At 48.9% G+C, this 24,417-nt stretch overlaps 1 long non-coding RNA gene, 2 other non-coding genes and 10 pseudogenes across 3 annotated transcripts in view; all 13 read right to left on the bottom strand.

The window, feature by feature from the left end:
* LOC143958289 (uncharacterized) overlaps positions 1-24,417 on the bottom strand; it is a 198,424-nt gene that overhangs the window by 86,698 nt on the left and 87,309 nt on the right. The gene's annotated exons all lie outside the window — the stretch shown is intronic.
* Positions 134-251, bottom strand: LOC143958614 (5S ribosomal RNA; annotated as a pseudogene).
* LOC143958660 (5S ribosomal RNA) lies at positions 359-477 on the bottom strand. Its single transcript, XR_013270140.1, has one exon. It is a non-coding gene; the product is annotated as a 5S ribosomal RNA (ribosomal RNA).
* LOC143958383 (5S ribosomal RNA) lies at positions 586-704 on the bottom strand (annotated as a pseudogene).
* On the bottom strand, positions 812-920 carry LOC143958827 (5S ribosomal RNA; annotated as a pseudogene).
* On the bottom strand, positions 2,217-2,333 carry LOC143958539 (5S ribosomal RNA; annotated as a pseudogene).
* On the bottom strand, positions 2,669-2,787 carry LOC143958461 (5S ribosomal RNA; annotated as a pseudogene).
* Positions 3,586-3,703, bottom strand: LOC143958612 (5S ribosomal RNA; annotated as a pseudogene).
* LOC143958542 (5S ribosomal RNA) lies at positions 3,811-3,929 on the bottom strand. The gene has a single exon (XR_013270134.1). It is a non-coding gene; the product is annotated as a 5S ribosomal RNA (ribosomal RNA).
* On the bottom strand, positions 4,038-4,156 carry LOC143958372 (5S ribosomal RNA; annotated as a pseudogene).
* On the bottom strand, positions 4,264-4,372 carry LOC143958825 (5S ribosomal RNA; annotated as a pseudogene).
* LOC143958368 (5S ribosomal RNA) lies at positions 23,302-23,420 on the bottom strand (annotated as a pseudogene).
* LOC143958690 (5S ribosomal RNA) lies at positions 23,528-23,646 on the bottom strand (annotated as a pseudogene).

Raw genomic sequence — 24,417 nt, 5'->3', positions numbered from 1 at the left:
GCATTCAGGGTGATGTGGCCGTAGGCGATCTTGCTGGCCACTCTCAACCCTCTTGACAAATGCCAAGATGGTCACCTCGGCAAACAAGCAGAGAGATAAAAAAGGTCGTTGACGCCAACAACAGATAAAAAAAAGCCTACGGCACCTGGTATTCCTAGGCGGAATCCCATCCAGGTACTAGCCAAGCCCGACCCTGCTTAGCATCCGAGATCAGACAAGATCGGGCGCATTCAGGGTGATGTACAGTAGGCGATCTTGCTGGACACTCTCAACTCTCTTGTCAAACGCCAAGATTGTCACCTCGGCAAACAATCAGAAAAATAAAACAGGTCGTCGACGCCAACATTTAAAAAAAAAAAGCCCACGGCATCTGGTATTCCCAGGTGGTCTCCCATCCAGGTACTAACCAGGTCCGACCCTGCTTAGCATCCGAGATCAGATGAGATCGGGCGCATTCAGGGTGATATGGCCAAAGGCGAGCTTGCTCACCACTCTCAACCCTCTTGGCAAACGCCAAGATGGTCACCTCAGCAAACAAGCAGAAAAATATAACAGGTCGTCGATGCCAACAACATATTAAAAAAAAGCCTACGGCACCTGGTGTTCCCAGGCGGTGTCCCATCCAGGTACTAACCAGGCGCCACCCTGCTTAGCATCCAAGATCAGACGAGATTGGGCGCATTCGGGGTGATGTGGCCGTAGGCAATCTTGCTGGCCACTCTCAACCCTCTTGACAAGCGCCAAGATGGTCCCCTCTGCAAACAAGCAGAAAAACAGAACAGGTTGTCGACGCCAACAACATACTAAAAAAAACCTACAGCACCTGGTATTCCCAGGCGGTCTCCCATCCAGGTACTAACCAGGCCCGAACCTGCTTAGCATCCAAGATCAGGCGCATTCAGGGTGATGTGGCAGTAGTTGATCGTGCCGTCCTCTCTCAACCTTCTTGACAAACACCAAGATGGTCACCTCGGCAAGCAAGCAGAAAAATAAAACAGGTCGTCGACGTCAACAACATATTTAAAAAAAAAGCCGGGAGGGCGTGGCTTGCCTAGAGAGAGGATGGAGCTTTTTGCTCCATCTTACCTCAGCCTAAAAAAGATCGGTCACCGAGGATTTTACCTGAAAAACACTGTCACATCATGGGGACCTCCTCACGCGGACCCTCTGCATCTAGATCCCGCTCACCAAGGGACCTGGGATCCCGTAATACCCAGACAATACCGGATCTCTTCAGGAACCAGGGGGCTGACATGGCGGCCCGTTCTCCCACCACTAACCACATCGGGATTACCCTGACGCTGACTGATCCACAGCACACCATGGCAGACAGTCCATCTCCCCATCACCAACACAACTAAATATCCACGACCTGAGGACTGTCGTGGCCGATATAAAGAGCACTCTGACCGCGGCCATCTCTGACCTCCGCCACGAGATACAAGCAATCACAGGGAGAGTAAACTCCATGGAGCTAATGGCGGCGCAACAACAGCATGAATTGCAGATGGGTCAAGGCAAAGTCGACACACACACCTGGCAGCTCAGAGACCTCCAGCGCCATGTCGAAGATATCGACAATAGGGGACGAAGACACAATCTGAAGATTAGAGGCCTCCCGGAGTCGATCGAGCCCAAGCAAATCCTCCCAGCGGTCACATCCCTATTCAACCAGCTGCTAGTCTGACCCTCCGGGACACCTATAGCTATGGAGCGGATACATAGAGCCCTTAGACCTAAGGGCAAAGATTCTGATCCCCCACAGGATGTCATCTGTTATCTTAACGACTATACCCTCAAAGAAGAGGTTCTAAAAAAAAACTAGGAGCGATCCGAAACCTGACATTTAAAGGCCATTCAATCCAGATATATCAGGATCTTTCGGCGATCACGCTGAAATATCGGTCACCCATCCAGGTACTAACCAGGCCCGACCCGTTTAGCATCCGAAATCAGACGAGATTGGGCGCATTCAGGGTGCTGTACAGTAGGAGATCTTGCTGGCCACTCTTAGATGAGATCAGGCATATTCCGGGTGATGGGGTCGTAGGGGATCTTGCTGGCCACTCTCAACCCTCTTGAAAAACGCCAAGATGGTCACCTAGGCAAACAAGCAAAAAAATAAAACAGGTCATCAACGCCAAAAACATATTTAAAAAAAGCCTACGCAACCAGGTATTCCCAGGCAGTCTCCCATTCAGGTACTAAGCAGGCCCGACCTGGCACCTGGTATTCCCAGGCGGTCTTCCATCCAGGTACTAACCAGGCGCCACCCTGCTTAGCATCCTAGATCAGACGAGATCGGGCGCATTCAGGGTGATGTGGCCGTAGGCAATCTGGTTCGCCACTCTCGACCCTCTTGACAAACGCTAAGATGATCACCTCGGCAAACAAGCAGAAAAATAGACCAGGTCGTCGAAGCCAACAACATATTTAAAGAAAGCCTACGCCACCCGGCATTCCTAGGCGGTCTCCCATCCAGGAGCTAACCAGGCCTGACCCTGCTTAGCATTCAAGATCAGACAAAATCGAGTGTATTCAGGGTGATCTGACCGTGTGAACTCTTGATGGCCACTCTCAACCCTCTTGACAAACGCCAAGATGGTCACCTTGGCAAACAAGCAGAAAAATAAAACAGGTTGTCGATGCCAACAACATATTAAAAAGAAGCCTACGGCACCAGGTATTCCCAGGCGGTCTCCCATCCAGATAATAACCAGGCCCGACCCTGGTTAGCATGTGAGATCAGACGAGATTGGGTGCTTTCAGGGTGATGTGGCCATAGGCGATCTTGCTGGCCACACTCAACCCTCTTGACAAATGCCAAGATGGTCACCCCGGCAAACAAGCAGAAAAATATAACAGGTCGCCAACGCCAACAACATATTAAAAAGAAACCTATGGCACCTGGTATATCCAAGGCAGTCTCCCATCCAGGTACTAACAAGGCCTGATCCTGCTTAACATCCGAGAACAGACGAGATCGGGCACATGCAGGGTGATGTGACCATAGGTGATCTTGCTGGCCCCTCTCAACCCTCTTGATAAACACCAAGATGGCCACCTCGGCAAACAAGTAGAAAAATAAAACGGGTCATCGACGGCAACAACATATTAAAAAAAAAAAGCATATGGAACCCGGTATTCAGAGGCGGTCTCCCATCCAGGTGTTAACCAGGCCCAACCCTGCTTATCATCCAAGAATAGAAAAGATCAGGCGCATTCAGGGTTGTGTGGCCGTAGGTGATCTTGCTGGCCACTCTCAACCCTCTTGACAAATGCCAAGATGGTCACCTCGGCAAACAGAAAAATAAAACAGGTCGTCGACACCAAAAACATAAAAAAAAAGCCTACGGCACCTGGTATTCCCAGGGTGTCTCCCAGGCGGTCACCCATCCAGGTTATAACCAGGCACGACCCCGCTTAGCATCCAAGATCAGAAGAGATCGAGCGCATTCAGGGTGATGTGGCCGTAGGCGATCTTGCTGGCCACTCTCAACCCTCTTGACAAATGCCAAGATGGTCACCTCGGCAAACAAGCAGAGAGATAAAAAAGGTCGTTGACGCCAACAACAGATAAAAAAAAGCCTACGGCACCTGGTATTCCTAGGCGGAATCCCATCCAGGTACTAGCCAAGCCCGACCCTGCTTAGCATCCGAGATCAGACAAGATCGGGCGCATTCAGGGTGATGTACAGTAGGCGATCTTGCTGGACACTCTCAACTCTCTTGTCAAACGCCAAGATTGTCACCTCGGCAAACAATCAGAAAAATAAAACAGGTCGTCGACGCCAACATTTAAAAAAAAAAAGCCCACGGCATCTGGTATTCCCAGGTGGTCTCCCATCCAGGTACTAACCAGGTCCGACCCTGCTTAGCATCCGAGATCAGATGAGATCGGGCGCATTCAGGGTGATATGGCCAAAGGCGAGCTTGCTCACCACTCTCAACCCTCTTGGCAAACGCCAAGATGGTCACCTCAGCAAACAAGCAGAAAAATATAACAGGTCGTCGATGCCAACAACATATTAAAAAAAAGCCTACGGCACCTGGTGTTCCCAGGCGGTGTCCCATCCAGGTACTAACCAGGCGCCACCCTGCTTAGCATCCAAGATCAGACGAGATTGGGCGCATTCGGGGTGATGTGGCCGTAGGCAATCTTGCTGGCCACTCTCAACCCTCTTGACAAGCGCCAAGATGGTCCCCTCTGCAAACAAGCAGAAAAACAGAACAGGTTGTCGACGCCAACAACATACTAAAAAAAACCTACAGCACCTGGTATTCCCAGGCGGTCTCCCATCCAGGTACTAACCAGGCCCGAACCTGCTTAGCATCCAAGATCAGGCGCATTCAGGGTGATGTGGCAGTAGTTGATCGTGCCGTCCTCTCTCAACCTTCTTGACAAACACCAAGATGGTCACCTCGGCAAGCAAGCAGAAAAATAAAACAGGTCGTCGACGTCAACAACATATTTAAAAAAAAAGCCGGGAGGGCGTGGCTTGCCTAGAGAGAGGATGGAGCTTTTTGCTCCATCTTACCTCAGCCTAAAAAAGATCGGTCACCGAGGATTTTACCTGAAAAACACTGTCACATCATGGGGACCTCCTCACGCGGACCCTCTGCATCTAGATCCCGCTCACCAAGGGACCTGGGATCCCGTAATACCCAGACAATACCGGATCTCTTCAGGAACCAGGGGGCTGACATGGCGGCCCGTTCTCCCACCACTAACCACATCGGGATTACCCTGACGCTGACTGATCCACAGCACACCATGGCAGACAGTCCATCTCCCCATCACCAACACAACTAAATATCCACGACCTGAGGACTGTCGTGGCCGATATAAAGAGCACTCTGACCGCGGCCATCTCTGACCTCCGCCACGAGATACAAGCAATCACAGGGAGAGTAAACTCCATGGAGCTAATGGCGGCGCAACAACAGCATGAATTGCAGATGGGTCAAGGCAAAGTCGACACACACACCTGGCAGCTCAGAGACCTCCAGCGCCATGTCGAAGATATCGACAATAGGGGACGAAGACACAATCTGAAGATTAGAGGCCTCCCGGAGTCGATCGAGCCCAAGCAAATCCTCCCAGCGGTCACATCCCTATTCAACCAGCTGCTAGTCTGACCCTCCGGGACACCTATAGCTATGGAGCGGATACATAGAGCCCTTAGACCTAAGGGCAAAGATTCTGATCCCCCACAGGATGTCATCTGTTATCTTAACGACTATACCCTCAAAGAAGAGGTTCTAAAAAAAAACTAGGAGCGATCCGAAACCTGACATTTAAAGGCCATTCAATCCAGATATATCAGGATCTTTCGGCGATCACGCTGAAATATCGGTCACCCATCCAGGTACTAACCAGGCCCGACCCGTTTAGCATCCGAAATCAGACGAGATTGGGCGCATTCAGGGTGCTGTACAGTAGGAGATCTTGCTGGCCACTCTTAGATGAGATCAGGCATATTCCGGGTGATGGGGTCGTAGGGGATCTTGCTGGCCACTCTCAACCCTCTTGAAAAACGCCAAGATGGTCACCTAGGCAAACAAGCAAAAAAATAAAACAGGTCATCAACGCCAAAAACATATTTAAAAAAAGCCTACGCAACCAGGTATTCCCAGGCAGTCTCCCATCCAGGTACTAACCAGTCCCGACCCTGCTTAGCATCCGAGATTATAGAATACAGACCCCCAACTTTCTTTGGGGAACAACAACATGATATAATAATGATATTGTAATATAGTGGTTAATCTGAAACACTAAAACAATAAAAGTCTTGTGGCTTTTATCAGTGTCCGGCTGAGCAGTGGTTAAAGCTTGTAGGAGAAGTTTTCAGCCCCAGTTCACATTGAATGCAGCTTTGAAATCATACTACTTCACTTGAATTAGCACGATTTCAAAGCCGCAGGGCAGTGGGTGCAACTTGTCATGGGATTTGGAACTTTCAAATCGCATTTCAAGTTGCACTGGTGTGAACTGGGGCTCTCCTTTGACTGTCCTATGAGGTTGCATGACCCCTATTAACAAATATAGGGTTACATGTGGTCAGGGGAGGGCTGGCAGCCTTAGACCTGGGGGGCAAGTCCAGTCAAGCGGCCCATTGAACCACCGAATCAGCTAGGCGAGTCCGCTGGTGGGGGGAGGGTGTTAGATAAGTCCGCTGGTGGGTGGGGGGAGGGTGTTAGATAAGTCCGCTGGTGGGGGGGTGTTAGATAAGTCCACTGGTGGGGGGAGGGTGTTAGATAAGTCTGCTGGTTGGGGGGGAGGGTGTTAGATAAGTCCGCTGGTTGGGGGGGCAAGGGTGTTAGATAAGTCCACTGGTGGGGGGGAAGGGAGTTAGAGATGTCCACTGGTGGGTGGGGAGGGTGTTAGATAAGTCCGCTGGTGGGTGGGGCGGGTGTTAGATAAGTCCGCTGTGGGGGGGCTGTTAGATAAGTCCGCTGGTTGGGGGGAGGGTGTTAGATAAGTTCGCTGGTTGGGGGGGAGGGTGTTAGATAAATCCGCTGGTTGGGGGGGGGGCTGTTAGATAAGTCCACTGGTTGGGGTGGAGGGTATTAGATAATGCTGCTGGTGGGGGGAGGGTGATAGAAAAAAAAAAACACAGGCTGCCACTGCCAAAATTTAAAATTGTCATGATGGCTATGCATTAATAATTAAATTTACTACTGAAGCGGATTTTCCCCATTCTATTCCATTTTTTTAAGGTTATCACAGATACCTTACTTCAGGCTGGGGAGCGTTGATTCAGTGAGGGCTGGAGACACTGAGCCAGGTCCTTGCCACTCTTTGGGGGTGGTGGTGATGATCATGAAGCAGGTCTCGTCTTCTCTGCTCTGCAGACTGCAGCTAGTCACTCCTCCCCATCAGCCCAGCAGGTCACGTGCGACGTGAAATTCTTGACGCCGGGCGTCCCCTCCCCTGACGTGCCACACATCTGGCCTGCCTCTGAGACTCCTGGGAGGTGGGAGTTGCAGTCTGCTGCGCACACACCTCCAGGAGCTTTAGCGCAGCCGGAATACAACTCCCACAATGCAGCACAGGCTGGGCAGCAGCATCGAGCCAGCAAATTGGCGGCGGCGGCGGCGGCTGCGACCGGCATTAATAGCACTGTGTGACCCAGGCCGCCCGTCACAGCGCGAAAAAAAAAAGAAATGAACAAACAGCCAGCGGCCATTTTAAACATAATGTAGGCGCCGGCCTGGGGGGAAATTTCCACCCTGCCTCCCGGCTCAGCCTGTCCCTGCATGTGGTAAAGCAAACCTTGAAGGCACATGTCACTGACATTTATAAATGGTAAAGTCAGGCGCTGTTCTTAGCAAAAAAAACTAAATTTTCCTTACTACATACCCCCAAAAATTATTTTAAATATTGATTAATTAACCAATTTCAAAAATCATATACTTAAAGAGGAACTGCAGTCTGCTTACATAATTTGTAATAAAAATATCTTTGGGATTCTGAAGCTTCCCTCCAACCACTTTGCATATTATTTTATATATACTGTAATTCTGTATTTGCTAAATATATTGCAAAAATCTCCCTCCACTCAGTCTGGCTGCAGCGATTTTAACTGTGGGCAGCTGAAGCTGCTGCCTGTTCGCTTCCTGGATTTACAGACAAACAGAGGCACACCTCCAGCTCTGCAGCTTTCATTGGCCCTCTTATCTTTCACCCCCTTCCCTTCCTGGCACTTTCACCAGAGTGAGAGAGAGCTGTGCATGATGTTATAAGCCTAGGCTAATGACCAGACAAGAAACAGGAAGTGGGCTGTATAAGGTATTTACTGGCAAAAAAGAATGTTTTGCTATCCAAAGTTAAAACAAGGGCAGAAGATTTAATAGATGGAAAGATGAAAAAATGACTGAAGTTCCACTTTAATATCAATATGACTCATAATAGTATTACATACTTGCCAACTGTTTTTGGCCCCGGAGCTGCTTCTGGCTCCAAAAATATGGCCACCGCCACTGCCGCGTGACTTCTTTCCTGTTTCCCTCTAGCTCTCAGCTTAGATCCGAACTCTGCCCCTCCAACCCTCTGCACTGCAGCTCCTGTCTCGCTCCACTCTCTCTCGCAATGTTATTTGGCGGTAGACGGCCAAATAACATTGTGAGGCAGAGTTGGAGAGGCTGCAGTGCAGAGGGCTGGAGGGGCGGAGATTAGGAGGAGCTGGAGTGCAGTAGGCTGGAGGAGCGGAGTTCTGATCTCAGCCGAGAGCCAGGAGAGTGAGAGGCAGAGCCAAGGGTCTCTACTGCACTGGGGACACCTGATGTAAGGAGGGACTCCACTGCCTGGGGACACCTGATGTAAGGAGGCACTCTGCTGCCTGGGGACACCTGATGTAAGGAGGCACTCTGCTGCCTGGGGACACCTGATGTATAAGGGACTCTGCTGCATAGGGACACCTGATGTAAGGAGGCACTCTGCGGAGGATGCCTGATGTAAGAAAGGAATCTGCTGGGGACACCTGATGTAAGGAGGGATTTCACTGAGGACACCTGATGTAAGGAGGCACTCCACAGGGGACAACCTGATGTAAGGAGGCACTCCACAGGGGACAACCTGATGTAATGAGGGAATCTTCTGGGAATGCCTGATGTAAGGAGACACTGAATCTCTATAACATGCTTTAAGGGAACAGGATCCAATTCGTTTTTTTTTTTTTTTTTTGGTTAAACACTTTAATCATATAAATTTTGAAATTGCTTAAAGTGGTTGTTAAACCACTTGAACATTACCATACTATCCTCTCTGTCTCCTAATCCTGTGTCCCTGTGTGTGATTTATAAAAAAAAAGCCAATTATACCACATTTCAATGCGGCGCTTGGCAATCATTGACCGGCAGGCTCTCTCTTTTTCGCGTCTGACAGCTGCAGCGGGTGGGGAGGAGGAACGGGGAGGGGAGGAGGAGGAGAGAGCCTGCCAGTCACGTAACCTCTGAGGGCCGCTCTGAAATAAGGTATAATCAGCTTTTTTTAATAAATCACACACACAGGGGGACACAGTATTAGGAGACAGAGAGGATAGTATGGTAATGTAAATGTTATTCCAAGCTGCAAGAAGGGTGGGAGTATCAGGGCTGGCTTAGCCCCCCTACTCTGGGCTGGCTGCTCAACTGTCAGCTAATTGCTAGCTCTCATCTCTCTCCACATTTACCCAGCTGTTCCTGATCATGCTCGTCTGACCTGCCTACTTAAAGCTGTCCAGCTCACTTAATCTCTGCCTTCACCTTGGTCACATCACAAGAAACCATCTCCTGTGTTCCTGTTTAAAGACTGGCTTGCTGACATCCCCTCTGGATCTTTATCCTGCTTGCTGTTCCTCCACTTAGATCCCTGACTTCTGGCCTGGCTGATTATCCGATCTGGTTATTGAAATCTGGCCTGGCTGACTACTCGATCCGGTTACTGGACTCTGATTATGCTTTGACTATGCTTACTCTATTTACCTTTTTAGTTTTTATTAATAAACAAGTGTGATTTAATTGTACATCTGTCTCGGTCTGGTTCATGGTTTCTGACAGGGAGGGAATCGGCCCTGGTACAAGCTGACAGGCAGGGAGGGGAGGGGGGAGGAGGACACAGGAGACACAGGGAGAGAAAAGAACAGGGCTGCGGATGACAGAGGCACGTACACTGACCACAGTGTCAGGACTCAGCAGCCATGATATACCGTGGTCAGTTTACAGGCGGAGGGTAGAAATTGGCAGGATCAGCCAGATATTTCAGGTGATACAGGGGGCCAAATTACACTGTACAAGCACTGTGCTATATAACATGCTTTAAAGGGTCAGTGACATATGTCTCCAAGGTTTTCTTCACCCACACGTAACCCTATATTTGTTAAACCATGGCTGTCTTAAGCTGCGTATACACGATCAAACATCGCCTGTGTGTAGGCTACGGCGGACTTTTTTTACCCAACAGTCCGGTGCACTAAGATTGTAGTTTTGCACATCAATCTGTCCACCGGACTCGCATTTTGGTGGACAATACGGCCGTGTGTGTGCTAGTCCGCCGTACTTTTGAAATGAACAGACTTTTCCCACCCGGAGGAAAGTCTGCTCATTTTGAGCGTGGCTCCAGGTAGCCGGGACCAGCGAAGGAGGCGTCGCTGGCCCCGTCACCTGGTATGGACTTAAAGGGGAATCCCTATGCCGAAAAAACGACCCTTATCCGAGCATGCTACCAGGCCGGCCAGGAAAGGGGGTGGGGACAAGCGAGCGACCCCCCCCCCTTGAGCCATACCAGGCCGCGTGCCCTCAACATGGGGGGGTGCCTTAGGGAAGGGGGGCTGCGCGGCCACCCCCACCCCAAAGCACCTTGTCCCCATGTTGATGAGGACAAGGGCCTCTTCCTGACAACACTGGCCGTTGGTTGTCGGGGTCTGCGGGCAGGGGCTTATCGGAATCCGGAAGCCCCCTTTAATAAGGGGGCCCCCGGATCCCAGCCCCCCACCCTATGTGAATGAGTACGGGGTACAATGTACCCCTACCCATTCACCGGTGAAAAAAATGTAAAAAAAACACAACACACAAGGGCTAAAATAGTTTATTGCACAGCTCCGGGGGTCTTCTTCCATCTTCCGGGGTCTTCTCGCCGGACTCCTCCGCTATCTTCCGCTAGCTCTTTTACTAGCGGAGGAGCCCGACTTTCTTATTCACCGCCGCCCTCTTCTTCCGACTTCGGGGGTCTTGTCCCCCTCTTCAGGGGTCTTGTCCCCCTCTTTGGTTCTTCTTGCCGGGCCACGGTGCCTTCTTCTAGCTCTTTTACAAGCGGTGGCCCGGTCTTCTGTCGCCGCTGTCTTCTGGCCTTCTGTTCTTCTCTTCTTGAGCTGTTGCCTCGTTGCTGTCTCTGGTCACAATGGCAGGGACGCGGCGTGTGGCGACTTATATAGGGACATCGCCAGATGATGTCCCCACCCATTATGATGTCACAGTCCCAGCATCCTCTGGGACTGTCACAGTCCTCTGAGACTGTAGCATCATAATGGGCGGGGACATCATCGGGCGATGTCCCTATATGTGGGCAGGTAGCTCATTCGGACAGTCCGGCGGTTTGTCCTCCAGACTAAGTCTGCCGGATAGTCTGATACGTGTGTACGCGGCATTATATATAGAGTGTACTGCATTGGCAAAGAAATTGGAGTTCTATGGTTGACTGAGATTTCACGTCCCATCGCTCTCTATTTTGATTGATTGTTTGTCTCTCTATCCCTGGTGGTAGCTATTCAGTATCACTACTAGGATATCTACAGGTGGAATTAATATATGCCCTCCACATTGAATACCTTAATTTTTCTTTCATGTGTAAAGTATTTGGACTGTATGGATTTGAGTGTGGTGTCTAGACATACCTTTGGTTTTTAGACACCGTTGTCTTTTTACCACTTCAGCCCCGGAAGGATTTACCCCTTTCCTGATCAGAGCGTTTTTTGCGATTCGGCACTGCGCCGCTTTAACTGACAATTGCGTGGCTCCCAAACAAAATTTAAGTCCTTTTTTTTTCTCCACAAATAGAGCTTTCTTTAGGTGGTATTTGATCACCTCTGTGGTTTTTATTTTTTGCGCTATAAACAAAAAATGAGCGTCAATTTTGAAAAAAACTCATTATTTTTTACTTTTTGCTATAATAAATATCCCCAAAAAAAAAATATATATATAAATATATATATATATATATATATATATTGTAAGGGATCTTCCCGGGGTAGGGTGTGTTTGGACACAGTTCACAGCAGACTTAGACTTTATAAAGCAAACCTTGGCGTTTATTCGTGGTACAAACAGTCCAACAAACAAAATATACAGCAACACCGTGCTTCTTGTGTATAACAGGAACAAAATAATAACAAAACAAACAACCTAGCCCGGCTGGGCGCTTACTAAACAGGTTCTTCTCACCTATCTGACACTTATAAACACAGCGTCTTTCGCCTGGATATCGCAGGGTGGATTTGAGCTCCAGCAGTGGCTGTGCTTGCAGCTTCCTCAAACACACAGACTGTTCGTTTCCCTGGCTGAGAGCAATCACCTGCAGGCCCAGCAGAGCCTTTACCTTCCCAGGCTAATTAGGATCAAAGCTCACCTGATCCAAAACCCAGAACTGGATCGGGGGGTGTGGAATGACAGGTCCCTCTACCAAACCTACCTGCCATTCCATATAAACCCAGGCCCGGCAAAATTAAATAACAACTCAGCAGCATATCGCTGCTGAGAAACTGATCCATCCTGGACTTACCATCTCACACTGTGTAGCAACCTAGGTGAGATGTACACCCCCTCGATCACTTCTCCAGTGACATGTCTACATATCCCCCCCCTCTTTTTCAGACCGGAGGGCTGAGCCTTTTGTCCCCACAGACAACTTACCCTTGACAATGCGTCAGCATTTGCCTGTAATTTCCCTGGCCTGTGTTCCACAGTGAAATTAAAGTTTTGTAGGGACAGAAACCATCTAGTCACTCTTGCATTTCTCTCCTTGTTTAACTTCATCCATGTTAGGGGGGCATGGTCTGTCACCAACTTGAATTTCCTGCCTAGCAAGTAATACTTTAAAGATTCTAGGGCCCACTTCACTGCCAAACATTCTCGCTCCACAATGGCATAATTTTTCTCGGCCGGGGTTAGTTTTCTACTCAAGTACGTCACCGGATGCTCCTCACCATTCACTACTTGTGAGAGTACTGCACCTAAGCCTGTGTTAGAGGCATCTGTCTGGACCAGAAATTCTCGCCTGAAATCGGGGGTAACTAAGACAGGTGGTTGGCACAAGGCAGACTTAAGGCTTTGGAAAGCCTTCTCGGCCTCTGGGGTCCACGTGACCATTGCTGTCTTTCCGCCCTTTGTCAAGTCAGTTAGTGGAGCAGCAACTGAGGCAAAGTTCGGCACAAATCTACGGTAATACCCCGTAATACCCAGGAAAGCTCTAACCTGTTTCCTTGTCAGGGGTCTAGGCCAACTCTGTATTGCCTCAATTTTATTTAGCTGTGGCTTAATCAACCCCCTCCCAATAATGTAGCCCAGATATTTGGCCTCTTCTAGGGCTAGAGCACACTTCTCGGCATTTATGGTCAACCCCGCATCACTTATGGCATCCAACACGGCCTGTACCTTACAGAGGTGACTTTCCCAATCAGGGCTAAAAATGACCACATCATCGAGGTAGGCAGCTGAGTAATCACGATGTGGTCGCAGAATCAAGTCCATCAACCTCTGGAAAGTTGCAGGCGCTCCATGTAACCCGAATGGCATCACTACATACTGGAATAGCCCATCAGGGGTGGAGAATGCAGTTTTCTCTTTAGCCTCACCAGAAAGTGGAATCTGCCAGTAGCCCTTTGTGAGATCGAGGGTGGTTATGTACCTGGCGTTACCTAACTTCTCAATCAACTCATCTACCCTGGGCATAGGATACGCATCGAACTTGGAGATCTCATTCAACTTTCTGAAATCGTTACAGAACCTCCAAGTTCCATTGGGCTTTGGGATTAGCACAATTGGGCTGGACCATTCACTCTGTGACACCTCAATTACCCCCAGAGCAAGCATACGTTTTACCTCGGCAGATACGGCTTCCCTACGTGCCTCCGGTATCCTATAGGGCTTAAGGTTTACTCTGCTTCTAGGCTCAGTTTCAATGTGATGATGGATGAGGTGTGTACGCCCTGGGAGGTCAGAGAACTTGTTTTTGTTTTTCTGTAAAAATTCCTGAGCCTCCTGTTTCTGTGACACTGATAGAGTATCACCTACCTTGACTGGAGGGATTGGTTGTGACAAATTATTAACAGTATTTGTCGCCACCAAGGATTCCCTGTCTTTCCAGGGCTTGATCAAGTTTATGTGATAAACTTGGAAAGGCTTCCTTCTACCTGGTTGGTGCACCTTGTAGTTCACCTCACTGATCTTTTCAACAATTTCATAGGGACCTTGCCACTTCGCCAAGAATTTACTCTCAACAGTGGGGACTAGTATAAGGACCCTATCGCCTGGGTTGAATGTCCTGATTCTTGCGGACCGGTTGTAAATTCTACTTTGGGCCTCTTGAGCCCTCTGGAGGTGTTCCCTTACCAGGGGCATTACAGTGGCTATACGGTCCTGCATTTGTGCTACATGCTCAATAACACTCTTGTATGGGGTGGACTCATTCTCCCATGTCTCTTTTGCAATGTCCAGTAGACCCCTAGGGTGACGACCATAGACCAACTAGAATGGTGAGAACCCTGTGGACGCTTGGGGCACCTCCCTAATAGCAAACATGAGGTAGGGTAATAAATGATCCCAGTCACGACCATCTTTTGCCACCACTTTCTTCAACATATGTTTCAAAGTTTTATTAAATCTCTCCACCAATCCGTCCGTCTGGGGGTGGTATACAGAGGTACGGATGTGTGAGATTTTAAATAGTTTGCATAACTCCTTCATTACTTTCGACATAAATGGCGTACCTTGGTCAGTTAGGATTTCTTTGGGGATCCCAGTCCTAGAAAACATATAAAACAACTCACGTGCAATTGTTTTAGATGCAGTGTTTCTTAAGGGTACAGCCTCAGGATAGCGGGTCGCATAATCCATGACTACCAAAATATACTGGTGTCCTCTAGCTGACTTTACAATGGGACCCACTAAATCCATGGCAATACGCTCAAAAGGCACCTCTATAATAGGGAGCGAAACCAAAGGACTGCGAAAATGTGACACTGGGGCACTAACCTGACATGTGGGGCACGACTCACAGTATTTTTTAATGTCATCATATATGGCCGGCCAAAAAAAACCTCTGGAGAACCCTCTCTCGCGTTTTGTCAGTCCCCAAGTGTCCCCCAAGAACATGGTTATGTGCCATGTCAAGCACCTGACGCCGGTACGGCTTAGGTACCAGAAGCTGTTCCACAATCTCATCTTTAACCTTATTGACTCTATAGAAAAGATCATTAGTCACCGAAAAATGTGGAAATCTTTTTTCAGCATCTGGTTCCTGAGGTACCCCGTTCATAACAGCAACCTGCTCTCTCGCATTTTTGAGAGTGGGGTCCTGTAATTGTGCAGCCCCAAAATTATCGCTAGACACCTCTAAGTCTAGTATATTTTGCTCAGTGGGAGGAGCCTCCTCCTCCCCAGCCAGGACCTGCAAAGGAAAACAATCATTTTCATCCTGTACACTTTTATCATTCGCAGTGGACAAGGCAACCACCTTAGAGGTATCCTCACTCCTTTTGGGGATTTTTCTTTTTTCCCAGAGAGCCCAGAATAATGGAAAATCGCGCCCCAATATTACATTATGCATGAGGTTTTTAACCACACCCACTTCATATTGTACGGTGCCTTGTTCAGTCCCGACTTTAGCCAGCACTATAGGGTACACTTTTGTATCACCATGTATGCACACAACACTCATATGCTTTTTAGACTCTAAGTCCCCAGTCACCAGGCTAGCATGCACCAAGGTTACGAGGCTTCCTGAGTCCATTAACGCTTTAACAGGAAAGTCATTGATTGTGATGTTGCAGATTTGCGGTTCAGTCTCTAGTCCAGGAACTGCAGCACAAGATGGTTCCGCAAATAGCGACTGACGCCGGCTAGCGTCACACTCCATGGGTTCAGTGGTAAGGGGGCAATGGGCAGACACGTGTCCCGCCTCATGGCATCTCCAACACTGGATAGGGCCTGGTCCCCTTGGCAAGGAGTCCTTTTTAGAGCCCCTTAGCCACCCGGGACCATCACCAGCCTTTTGTCCCTGAGACACCACTTGAGCCCTTTTCCCCCCATCAGCAGCCCTCCACACTCCCCCAATAGATGGAAGTCTCTTACCAGCTGACGGTACAGATCTGGCGCTCCGGGGAGGTGAAGATGCTGCAGGAACATCACGGAGGTAGTCCTCAGTCGCCTGGAACCTCTCCACAAGGTTGACAAGTTCGTTTGCATTCTTAGGATCACCTTGTCCCACCCAGCGTTGCAGGTCAGTAGGAAGCGCTCGGAGGTAGCGATCCATCACGACCTTCTCTAGGATTTGTGCAGGAGTAGAAGTGTCTGGCTCCAACCACTTTCTTGCCAAATGGATTAGGTCATACATCTGGGACCTCGCTGATTTGTCCAGACTGTAGCTCCAGTTGCGTACCCTCCGGGCACGGACTGCAGTAGTAACTCCTAGTCGGGCAAGTATCTCCTCTTTTAGCCGAGTATAGTCCTTAACCTCTTGCTCACTGAGGTCATAGTAGGCCTTTTGAGGTTCACCTGTTAAATAGGGCGCAATTACCTCTGCCCACTCAGCGGCTGGTAACTTCTCTCGCTCAGCCACGCGCTCAAATACTGTTAGATAGGCTTCAACATCGTCCTCAGCAGTCATCTTTTGCAGCGCTTTCTGCACAGTCCTTCTCCCAAAAAAAATCTCTGGAGCGGCTCCCATCACTGTGGGTGGATTAGCAACCACAGGCGCCTCTCGAATTGCTATCAGGTGCTCGATAAGCTGTTGTTGTGCAGCCATGGACTGTTCATGTCGTCTATTGGCCTCTGTCTGAGCCTGCGGTTGTTGCAAACTCACTTGCATAAACTGCTTCAGCATCTCCTCCATGTTGCTGGACTGTTCTTGGAGTGTAGTTGCAGCTTTCACCCAGGACATCAGCAGCTGTAGCCAAGTCTGTCCACACCGTTGCCCCTAGCAACCGTGTTGCCCGCTACCTCCACCAATTGTAAGGGATCTTCCCGGGGTAGGGTGTGTTTGGACACAGTTCACAGCAGACTTAGACTTTATAAAGCAGACCTTGGCGTTTATTCGTGGTACAAACAGTCCAACAAACAAAATATACAGCAACACCGTGCTTCTTGTGTATAACAGGAACAAAATAATAACAAAACAAACAACCTAGCCCGGCTGGGCGCTTACTAAACAGGTTCTTCTCACCTATCTGACACTTATAAACACAGCGTCTTTCGCCTGGATATCGCAGGGTGGATTTGAGCTCCAGCAGTGGCTGTGCTTGCAGCTTCCTCAAACACACAGACTGTTCGTTTCCCTGGCTGAGAGCAATCACCTGCAGGCCCAGCAGAGCCTTTACCTTCCCAGGCTAATTAGGATCAAAGCTCACCTGATCCAAAACCCAGAACTGGATCGGGGGGTGTGGAATGACAGGTCCCTCTACCAAACCTACCTGCCATTCCATATAAACCCAGGCCCGGCAAAATTAAATAACAACTCAGCAGCATATCGCTGCTGAGAAACTGATCCATCCTGGACTTACCATCTCACACTGTGTAGCAACCTAGGTGAGATGTACACCCCCTCGATCACTTCTCCAGTGACATGTCTACAATATATATATATATATATATATATATATATATATATATATATATATATATATAAAAAAAATTCCACAGTTTAGGCCGATACGTATTCTTCTATATATTTTTGGTAAAAAAAAAATTGCAATAAGCGTTTATTGCAAAAGTTATAGTGTCTACAAAATAAGGGATAATTTTATAGCATTTCTATTAATATTTTTTTTTACTAGTAATGCCGGAGACCAGCTAATTTTATCATGACTGCGACATTATCGCAGACACATCGGACAATTTTGACACATTTTTGGGACCATTGGCATTAATACAGCGATCGATGCTATAAAATTGTATTGGTTACTGTAAAAATGTCACTGGCAGTGAAAGGGCTAAACACTAGGGGGCGGGGAGGGGTTAAGTGTATCCTAGGGGCGTGTTTCTAACTGTCTGGGGGTGTAGCTGTGTGTGACACCACACTTATCGCTGCTCCTGATGACAGGGATGTGCTGTCATCAGGCACAACGGGCAGATGCTGTTTACATCGGCATCTCCCCATTCTTGAGCTCCGTGATGCGATCGCGGGTATCCCCGCGGCGATCGAGTCCACGGGACCTGCGGGCACGGTCACGGAGCTCGCGGCAGGTGTGCGCGGGCTCGGGTACATCACTTTGCCCAGCCATGCCATTCTGCCAACGTATAAGTACAGGTGCCGGTCCGGAACCGGTTAAGGTGATGGAGGATGGTTTTGTTGTTTTTTAATTTTATTGCCTTTCTTGTGATTAATAAAGGCTTTTGTATTTTTTCACTTGGTTTATTAATTTTGTATGTGGTCAATTACACCCCTAAGGCTCATCATTATGGCCCTGTTGGCAGTTCTCTTTTTCTGCCTTTTTTTGTATATACTCTACATGGGCCATAGAGCCCCACTCTAATTTAATATAATGAGCGGGTAAGTGACCTGAGGGTATATTATTGGTACCCACACATTGTAGGTCTCCCGCAATTTTTCTTTTTCATTTTTCTTTTTGAGGATCAGAGAAGAGAGAATTAAACAGCCTTTTTACACAATGCAGAGGATTTACAGCATATAGACTGATTTTACTGTTGTGGGTTTAGTAACACTTTAAGGACTGCCCACTTGCAATGTACTGCGGATGGTGGCTTGTACAGGCAAAGCAATGTACTGGTACGTTGCTGCCTGTTTCCAGGTTTATGGCACACATGCACAGCGGGAGTCTGTCAGCAGATCCCAACCAATGATTAATGTCTAGGACCTGCTGATTGGATGTGTCCAACCACAGCCCAGAGCCCTGTGTTGACAATGAACACAAGGCTCTGTACAGAGGGAATGATCTCTCTGTTTCTTATGCCTGCAAATCAGGGATAAGAAACAAAGAGATCTTTAGTATAAAAAAAAATCAGCACACATTACACACTGTTAGGCACAATAGACACAATTGCTCATGCCTGGGAATGGAGTGAAAAAAAGCTCAGGCACCAGGATGCAATTTCTAGTCGCAATGGTGACCTGGGATTTGTCGATCCCTGACCTAACTGATCCTGACAGTTTCCCTTCTTCCTGATTGAAAACTGACCATGCTCGCACAGAAGCCTATCTGTACGATAGCATGGTCAGTTTGCATGTCCCGTCATCCCATTCTGAGACACAGGCAGGCTGTGCTGCACAGCCTGCCTGTATATTCTGTGGTCAGTTTGGAGCCACGTCCCCACCTATCCCTCTCCTCCTCTCAATTGGGTCAATCCCCAGCCTTGCTTTTTAACTGTGCAAGTCGCCTGGGGAAGTCACGTATCATACCTAGCTGAAAGAGGAGGGGTATGCAAAATGTTTGGTAGCATGTGTTGTACCTTTATCCCTAACAATACAGCTCCTGGAGGGACAGTGACCAGAGCCTTGGAAGGACTGACTGCGCTATCGAATGAATCCATTCACAACTTGGCTTGAAGGATGGTTCGGTAAATGGACTGGATTTATCACATCATGTTTGATCTCAATCGCTGTGGCTTTGGCCGTTTTGGTCACTTGCGGATGCTGCTGCATTCCCTGTATTCGAGGACTTTCACAAAAACTGATTGAAACTGCAGTCTCAAGAACAATGTATCAAACCCTCTCTACCTCTGAGGAGACCTATGTGGACATTGAAGCTCAACTTAATGACATACAGTCCGAAAGTGTATAACTCAGGGACTATCATCAAAATCTGTTGAGTAGGGATGAGCAGAACACCCCCCGGTTCGGTTCGCACCATAACTTTCGAACGGACCCCAAATTCGTACGAACGTTAGAACCCCATTGAAGTCTATGGGACTCGAACGTTCAAAATTAAAAGTGCTAATTTTAACGGCTAATATGCAAGATACTGTCCTAAAAAGGGTTTGGGGACCTGGCTCCTGCCCCAGGGGACATGGGTCAATGCAAAAAAAAGTTTTAAAAATGGCCGTTTTGGCGGGAGCTCTGATTTTAATGACGATTAAAGTGGAAACAAAAGTGAAATATTCCTTTAAATATGGTGCCTGGGGGGGTGTCTGTAGTAGCAAGCGTACCTCAAAGACCCACACCAAAGAAAAAAGCGGCCCTCTCCTTGCTCCTCAACAGCTGGCATCTCCAACCCCACTAGACCTTCAGTCCTCTCTGAAACCTGCTCTGAGAGGAAGGAAGGTGTAGAATTAGGTGTGTCACAGCCAAGTGTTTCCGGGCACTCTGCTAGCAGTACACCCACGTCCGATTATAGCAGGCAAATGTCCCTGCCCCAGCTGCTGGACCGGCGAAAGAAGTTCACTCCCAGCCATCCACATGCCCAGCGGTTGAATGCTAGCTTGGCTAAATTGCTAGCACTTCAACTGCTGCCTTTTCAGTTGGTAGACTCGGCCCCCTTCCGTGAGTTTGTACAATGTGCGGTTCCTCAGTGGCAGGTCCCCAAACGCTACGAAGGCGATTCTACCGGCATGTGGAAGGCAATGTCCTTGCCTCGCTGGACAGGGCGGTCAGCGGTAAGGTGCATATTACCGCTGACTCATGGTCCAGCAGGCATGGACAGGGACGTTACCTGTCTTTCACGGCCCATTGGGTCTTCTGGCAGCTGGGAAGGATGCAGGACAAGGTGCAGTAGTGTTGGAGGTTGTTCCGCCACCACGCCTCCAAAATGCTACTATTGGTTGTGACACACCTCTCTCCTCCACCCCTCCTCTTCTTCTTCCTCCATGGCCTCTTCCAGTGCTCTGTCCTCAGAACCAGCGGTGCTCCGTAGGCATTCCAGGGGCTACGCAAGTACGCAGGCAAAACGATGCCATGCCATGCTTGCGCTGGTTTGTTTGGGGGACAGGAGCCACACTGGGGCGGATGTTTTATCAGCTCTGCAGGGGCAGGCCGAGAGGTGGTTGACGCCATGCCAGCTTAAGCCAGGAATGGTGGTTTGCGACAATGGCACCAACCTCCTCTCCGCCCTCCGACAGGGACAACTGACCCATGTGCCCTGTGTAGCTCACGTCCTTAACCTGGTGGTGCAGCGGTTCTTGGGCAGGTACCCCGGCTTACAGGATGTCCTGAAGCAGGCCAGGGAAGTCTGTGTGCATTTCCGCCGATCATTTAATGCCTGTGCTCGGCTGGCTGAGCTCCAAAAGGAGTTGAACCTGCCCAAGAACCGCCTTATATGTGGACATGCCCACCAGGTGGAACTCAACGTTGGCCATGCTGCAGCGGCTGCACACGCAGCAGAGGGCCATCAATGAGTACCTGTGCGACTACGACACCAGGACAGGGTCAGGGGAGCTCTGTTTTTTCTCCCCACGCCAGTGGGGCATGATCAGGGATGCATGCACTGTCCTGTCACCTTTGAGGAGGCCACAAGGATGGTGAGCAGTGGACAGTGCATGCATCAGTGACACTGTACCTCTTGTCCACCTCTTGGAGCATACGCTGCGTGGAATAATGGACAGGGCACTTGAGGCAGAACAGAGGCAGGAAGAGGAGGACTTCCTTGCCTCTCAAAGCCCCCTTTATCCAGACAGTGTTCCTGCTGTGCCACCCATCACACAGGAAGAGGATGAGGAGGATGATTGTGTCAGCATGGAGGTGGAGGCTGGCACTCAGCATCAGCAGCAGTAGTCTTGTAGGGATGGTTTACAGTCCCAAGAAACACGTGGACTTGTACGTGGCTGGGAGGAGGTAGCTGCGGATCATGTTGTCCTTAGTGACCCAGAGGACTCCGGACCGAATGCCTCAGCTAACCTACGCTGCATGGCCTCCCCGATCCTGCAAAGCCTGCGGAAGGATCCTCGTATTCTTCGGATCAAGGAGAGGGACCATTACTGGCTGGCCACTCTCCTTGATCCACAGTACAAGGGTAAGGTTGCCGACCTTATCTTGCCATCGCAGAGGATGAGACATCTCCGGGAGGCCTTGCAGAAAGGTCTGTGCAACGCGTTCCCAGAGACTGGGAGGTTACAAACTCCTGGTCCTGGACAACGTGTTGCTGAGGCATTGGTCAGAAAGAGCGGTGGAGAAGGTGGCCGTCTGATGCTTTCAGACAATTTTTTAGTCCGCAGCCCCAAGGTATGATCGGTTCCAGCAACCATCGCCAGCGTCTGATTTACATGGTGCAGGAATACCTAGGGGCAAGGTCAGACTTGGACACCTTTCCCACCGAAAATCCTCTGGCTTACTGGGTCTTGAGGATGGATCACTGGCCAGAGCTTGCACAGTATGCAATTGAGCTACTGGCCTGTCCTACATCCAGCGTTCTTTCGGAACGCACCTTCAGTGCTGCTGGTGGCTTTGTTACCGATCACAGGGTGTGCCTGTCCATCGAATCAGTTGATCGACTGACCTTCATCAAGACGAATCAGTCTTGGATCACCCAAATCTACCAAGCACCTGAAGCTGATGTAACCGAATAATTTTTTTTGAAATATCACATTCCTTCAAGACTGCCTATGCTGATGCTGAGTGACTGTCCTGTTATGTTGATTGTCTATCCTCTTCCTCCTCCGCTGATATGTTGGAAGAACATTTCTGGTTCTGGGTGATACCATCAGCCCAATTTTCTGCCCCTGTTTAACAGGGGCGTTTAATTACAATTTTTGATGCAATGCTTTGCAGCAGGGCTAATTCCTGCAATAAAACTAGAGTATATGGGAGAGGTTGCAGTGTGGTGGCACCAGCACCAGTGCCTAAGGCCCAATTTTTCTGCCCCTGTTTAACAGGGGCGTTTAAGTACAATTTTTGATGCAATGCTTTGCAGCAGGGCTAATTCCTGCAATAAAACTAGAGTATATGGGAGAGGTTGCAGTGTGGTGGCACCAGCACCAGTGCCTAAGGCCCAATTTTTCTGCCCCTGTTTAACAGGGACATGTAATTACAATTCTTGATATAATATTTCACAGGAGGGCCGTTCCTGTGCCCACCCAGAGTAACTGTGAGGACTTATAGTGTTGTGGCACCAGCACCACAACCACCAAAGGTCAATTTTTCTACCACTGTTCAACAATGGCATGTAATTACAATTCTTGATATAATCGTTCACAGCAGGGCGCTCCAGCGCCCACCAAGAGTCACTTTCAGGGCTTACAATGTTGTGGAAAAACCAACACCTTGTTCCGCCATTTCTGCAGAGTATATAGGGCAGGCCCCTACTTTCAAACATCCAACTTACAAACATCTCCTACTTGCAAACGGAAGGAGACAACAGCAAGTGAGATGAAAAAAGATGGACGACAAAACAAATTATACAGGGGTGATAACCCTTCCCTATGTTTTCCAAAAAGCTTAAAAATAGTTTTTTTGACTGGAGCTACACTTTAAAAATTTACCAGTTGAAAATTACAAACAGATTCAACTTAACACAACAAACCTACACAGTCCCTGTCTTGTTTGCACCGCCTGTATACTGCTGTTCTGAGTATATAGGGCCTGGGGGCCACACGCATTTCCTTTTTTTAATATAACAAGCAGAAAAATAAAACAGGTCGTCGACGCCAACAACATTAAAAAAAAGCATACGGCACCTTGTATTCCCAGGTGGTGTCCTATCCAGGTACTAACCAGGCCCAACCCTGCTTAGCATCCGAGATCAGATGGTATCGGGCGCATTCAGGGTGATGTGGCCGTAGGGGATCTTGCTGGTCACTCTCAACCCTCTTGACAAATGCCAAGATGGTCACCTCGGCAAACAAGCAAAAAAGAAACAGATCGTCGACGCCACCAACATATTAAAAAAAAAGCCTACGGCACCTGGTATTCCCAGGTGGTGTCCTATCCAGGTACTATCCAGGCCAGACCCTGCTTAGCATTCAAGATCTGACAAGATCAGGTGCATTCGGGGTGATGTCGCCGTAAGCAACCTTGCTGGCCACTCTCAACCCTCTTGACAAGTGGCAGAGCATGCTGGGACATGTAGTTCTATCATAGGCTGCAAGAGAGGTGCAGAGCAAGCTGGGACATGTAGTTGTAGCCCAGCCACCCAATAACCTATACTACAATAAAAGTGCAGAGCATTCATGTTGGGACCTGTAGTTCTATCATAGGCTGCAGTAGAGGAGCAAGGCATGCTGGAGCTTCTAGTCCTATCACAGGCTGCAGTGATCCTGCAGAGCATAGTGGGACTTTTAGTTCTATCACAGGTTGCAAGAGATGCACAGCATGCTGGGACTTGTAGTTCTAGCCCAGTCACACGTGGACCTGTCGCTCTATCGCAGGCTGCAATGGAGGTGCAGAACATGTTGGGGCCTGTAGTTCTATCCCAGGCTGCACTGTATGTACAGGCTGTACATCGTTTTAGTTTCCTCCTTCCCAATCCCAGCCACTCTCCCCCTCCTCCCTGTCTACCTATAAAGCATGTAAAGGTTTGTACAGACCTGAAGTCAGCGCGCGTTCCTGCTCCCCCTCGTGTGTGTGTGAGGCTGCAGGGACAGGAGACATGCTCAGTAAAAGTCATCACTCAATACTCAACCCATCAGGGTCAACTTAGAAAAGTATTGACCAAAAATTGGCATATACTCAAAGACCACCACATTTTAACACATCATCTATGTGAGCGACCAGAAATTGGATTTCGGAGAGCCAAATCTTTGAGGGATAATTTAACCAGGAGTCATTATACACATACAAAT

The sequence above is a fragment of the Lithobates pipiens genome, unplaced genomic scaffold (genome assembly GCF_037356315.1).
Source record: "Lithobates pipiens isolate NorthernLeopardFrog02 unplaced genomic scaffold, aLitPip1_a1.2 Scaffold_61, whole genome shotgun sequence".
Taxonomy (NCBI): domain Eukaryota; kingdom Metazoa; phylum Chordata; class Amphibia; order Anura; family Ranidae; genus Lithobates; species Lithobates pipiens.
This window is presented reverse-complemented; position numbering and strand designations above follow the sequence as displayed.